The sequence below is a fragment of the Aedes albopictus genome, chromosome 1 (genome assembly GCF_035046485.1).
Source record: "Aedes albopictus strain Foshan chromosome 1, AalbF5, whole genome shotgun sequence".
Classification (NCBI taxonomy): Eukaryota; Metazoa; Arthropoda; class Insecta; order Diptera; family Culicidae; genus Aedes; species Aedes albopictus.
The window spans coordinates 184,676,631-184,681,807 of record NC_085136.1 but is presented as its reverse complement, the minus strand read 5'-3'; positions in this window follow the sequence as shown (position 1 = coordinate 184,681,807).

Genomic DNA, 5,177 nt, shown 5'->3' with positions numbered 1-5,177 from the left:
GGACTCCAATGATTCCTAAGTTCCCATGACCCTCCGCAATATCTCCTAAAATCCCCAATGTTCCTTAAGAATCCCCAACTACTCCTAAAATGTCCCTTTACCCTACCCAATATCTCCTCAAAATCCCCAATGTTCCTTAAAAATCAAGGAACAAAAATCCCCAATATCTTCTTAAAATCCCCAATGTTCCTTTAGAATCCCCAAGTTCTCCTAAAATGTCCAACTTGTCGATTAGATTCCCCAAAGGTATCATTTCCCAAGGACACCCATGATTCCTAAGTGCCCTTTACCTTCCCCAATATCTCCTAAAAATCCCCAACGTTCCTTAAAAATTCCCAATATCTCCTAAAAATTCCCAATGTTCCTTAAGAATCCCCAACTTCTCCTAACATGTCCTTTTACCCGCCCCAATATCTCCTCAAAATCCCAAATGTTCCTTAAAAATCAAGGAACAAAAATCTCCAATATCTCCTAAAAATGTCCAACTTTGGGTTAAGTTGAAGCTTGCGGATTGTTCAGTAAGCATTGGCGTTATCTACCTACCACCGGATCTCCGAGCAAATCAGCTTTGTGTGGACAGCCACATTGAGTCAATTGGAGCTGTTCTTGCGCATCTTCAATTTAATGACCACGCTATTCTGCTCGGTGACTACAACCAGTCGGGACTTGTTTGGAACTTGCAAGCAGATGCTCTTCCGGAAGTGGATGTTTTGCTGTCCCGTGTTTCTCCCGTTTGTGCTTCCCTTCTGGATGGATTCAACCTCCATGGATTGACGCAAATCAACTCTATACTAAACGAAAACAGACGTTTGCTAGATCTTGCTCTGGTAAATGAAATCACGCTGGAAGGCTATACATTGTCTGAGATTGTTGATCCCCTTTCCATACTGGACACGAATCACCCTCCATTTGTAGTCGAACTGTCTCTTTCGGTACCCGAAGTCGATGTAGCGATTGATATTCCTGGCTTGGACTTTCGCAGAGCAAACTTTGCAGGTATAGTTGAAGCACTTCAGGACGTAGATTGGTCCATCATGGGTTCCGCTACTGACGTCGATGATGCAGTACAGTTGTTTTCCAATGAACTGTACAGTGTCATGCAAGAACATATACCGATACGCAGACCACCTCCGAAACCTCCATGGGGAAACGCATATCTGCGACGGCTAAAGCAAGTAAGGTCTAAAATGCTTCGCAGATACTGCAGATATCGATGCCCGGAAAATAAGTTCCAGTTCAACCGAGCCAGTAACAATTATCGAGTCTACAGCCGTTTCCTTTACAAACGATATACGCTACGTACACAGAGCAATCTGCGCAGGAATCCCCAGCAGTTCTGGAGTTTCGTCAACTCCAAACGTAAAGAACAAGGTTTACCTGTTGAGATGTTTTACGGAAATGTAGTCGGTAGCACTGCGAGAGAAAAATGTAATCTCTTTGCATCACATTTCCAAAGCGCGTTCAATAACTTTGTCTCTTCTTCCGCTCAAATCGACCGTGCGTGTAGAAACACGCCAAGCAATGTTTGCTCTTTGAGTCAATTGCAAATCACGCCTGAGCAAGTTCAGACGGCAATATTGAAACTGAAGACGTCTTACACTAGCCCTGACGGAATTCCATCGTGTGTTTTTAAGAAGTGTAGTGATATCCTGGTTCATCCATTGGCGTGGATATTTAACGCCTCATTACGGCAGAGCAAGTTTCCAACTGGCTGGAAGTCTTCCATAATGTTTCCAGTACACAAAAAGAATGACAAGCAGAATATTGAAAATTACCGCGGAATAACATCGTTGTGTGCGTGCTCGAAGATCTTTGAAATCGTGATGAATAATGTGTTGTTCACTTCTTGCAAACATTACATCTCTGTGGACCAACACGGATTCTATCCCAGAAGATCCACTTCCACAAATCTCGTTCAGTTCACCTCTTTTTGCCTGCGGCACATGGACTCCGGAATGCAGGTCGATACTGTATATACAGACTTGAAATCTGCCTTTGATCGCGTAGACCACGGGATATTGCTTGCACGGCTGAGGAAACTGGGTCTTTCTGACGATCTCGTTCGCTGGTTGAAATCATATCTAACAGATCGAAGGCTCGTCGTCAAAATCGGACTGGAAACATCGGAACCATTTTCGAACTTGTCTGGAGTTCCACAAGGCAGCAATTTGGGACCATTACTGTTTTCCGTATTCCTAAACGATCTATCCAGCGTGCTTCCACCAGGAATACGTCTGTTTTTCGCAGACGACGTAAAGCTATACATGCTGATTCGATGCCTCCAAGATTGTGCACAACTACAGCTGTCAGTTCAGTCCTTCGTCGAGTGGTGTACTACTAACTTACTGACGGTGAGTCTTCAAAAGTGCCAAGTTATATCCTTCCATCGCAAACGAACACCAATTACATATGCGTATGTCATCGCCGATCAACCACTGGCACGTGTGACTGAGGTACGTGATTTAGGCGTGATTCTGGACGCTGCGATCTCCTTCCGAACGCACTATAACGATATAATCTCCAGAGCAAACAGGCAGCTCGGGTTCATGTTCAGAATAGCCGACGAATTCCGTGACCCTCTATGTTTACGATCACTGTACTGTGCATTGGTCCGATCCATTCTTGAATCGAATGTTGTTGTATGGTGTCCGTATCAGTCCACCTGGATTTCTAGAATTGAAACGGTACAACGAAAATTTGTGAGATACGCCCTCTGTAATCTACCATGGCGGGACCGCATCAATCTCCCAAGCTACGAAGACCGCTGCAGATTGCTCGGGATCGAAACTCTTGAGCAGAGAAGAAAGCACACTCAAGCTGTTTTCGTGGCAAAAATTCTGTTGGGCGAGTTGGACTGTCCTGAACTTTTGAACCTAGTCAACATCTATGCTCCAACGCGAGTGCTTCGTCAACGCGACTTTTTGATACTCGAGTCGAGAAACACAGGTTATGGATCGCATGAACCAATCCGGTTCATGTCGGAGATATTCAACCGTGAGTACGAGCTGTTCGATTTCAACACTTCTGCCAGCGCATTCAAACGAAGGCTCCAGGAAAGTCATCGATAGTGAAGAAACTGGTCAAACGCTGCACAATACGCAACTGGCTTTGTATGTGTGTGAGTTTTTGTATTATTTGTAATGGTTTTAGATATTTATTGTTTGTGGTTTTTAATTATCTAGTTCTTAAGCCCTCTTGTATATATGTATAGTAATATTGTAAACCTGTAAAAGATGTAGGGTTTTTATGCCTTTTTGAGTGAGCCGAGTGATGTGGGCAACTCAAAAAGGCTTTTCCCTGCCAGGCTTCATTAAGGCTTAATGCCCGATGAAGGATTATAAATAAAAATGAAAATGAAATGAAAAATGTCCAACTTGTTGATTAGATTTCCCATAGGTATAATCTCCCAAGGACCCCCGTGATTCCTAAGTTCTCTTTACCTTCCCCAATATCTCCTAAAAATTCCCAATGATCCTTAAAAATCTCCAATATCTCCTAAAAATTCCCAATGTTTCTTAAGAATCCCCAACTTCTCCTAAAATGTCCAACTTGTTGATTAGATTCCCCAAAGGTATCATTTCCCAAGGACCCTCATGATTCTTAAGTTCCCTTTACCCGCCCCAATATCTCCTAAAAATCCCCAATGTTCCTTAAAAATCCCCAATATCTCCTAAAAATCCCCAATGTACCTTGAGAATCCCCAATGTTCCTTAAAAATCCCCAATATCTCCATAAAATCCCCAATGTTCCTTAATAATCCCCAACTTCTTCTAAAATGTCCAACTTGTTGATTAGATTCCCCAAAGGTATCATTTCTCAAGGACCCCCATGATTCCTAAGTTCTATTTACTCGCCCCAATATCTCCTAAAAATCCCCAATGTTTCTTAAGAATCCCGAACTTCTCCTAAAATGGCCAACTTGTTGATTAGATTCCCCAAAGGTATCATTTCCCAAGGACCTCCATGATTCCTAAGTTCCCGTTAATCTCCCCAATATCGCCTAAAAATCCCAAATGTCCCTTAAGAATCCCCAACTTCTCCTTAAATGTCCAACTTGTTGATTAGATTCCCCAAAGGTATCATTTCCCGTGGACCGCCATGATTCCTAAGTTCCCTTTACCAATATCGCCTAAAAGTCCCCAATGTGCCTTAAAAATCACCAACATCTCCTAAAATGTCCAACTTGTTGATTAGATTCCCTAATATCGCCTAAAAATTCCCAATGTCCCTTAAGAATCCCCAACTTCTCCTAAAATAGCCAACTTGTTGATTAGATTCCCCAAAGGTATCAAATCCCAAGGACCCCCATGATTCCTAAGTTCCCTTTTCCCCTTCCCAATATCTCCTAAAATTCCCCAATGTTCCTTAAAAATCTCCAATGTTCCTTAAAAATCCCCAATATCTCCTAAAATTCATCGATGTTCCTTAAAAATCCCCATTGTTCCTTAAAAATCCCCAATATCTCCTAAAAATCCCCAATGTTCCTTAAGAATCCCCAACTTCTCCTAAAATGTCCGACTTGTCGATAAGATTCCCCAAAGGTATCATTTCCCAAGGACGGCCATGATTCCTAAGTTCCCTTTACCCTCCCCAATATCTCCTTAAAATCCCCAATGTTCCTTAAAAATCCCCAATATCTCCTAAAAATCCCCAATGTTCCTTAAGAATCCCCAACTTCTCCTCAAATGGCCAACTTGTTGATAAGATTCCCCAAAGGTATCAAATCCCAAGGAACCCCATGATTCCTAAGTTCCCTTTTCCCCTTCCCAATATCTCCTTAAATTCCCCAATGTTCCTTTAAAATCTCCAATGTTCCTTAAAAATCCCCAATATCTCCTAAAAATCCCCAATGTTCTTAAGAATCCCGAACTTCTCCTAAAATGTCCGACTTGTCGATAAGATTCCCCAAAGGTATCATTTCCCAAGGACGGCCATGATTCTTAAGCTCCCTTTTCCCCTTCCCAATATCTCCTAAAAATTCCCAATGTTCCTTAAAAATCCCCAATGTTCCTTAAAAATCCCCAATATCTCCTAAAAATCCCCAATGTTTCTTAAGAATCCCCAACTTCTCCTTAAATGGTCAACTTGTTGATTAGATTCCCCAATATCGCCTAAAACTCCCCAATGTCCCTTAAGAATCCCCAACTTCTCCTTAAATGGCCAACTTGTTGATTAGA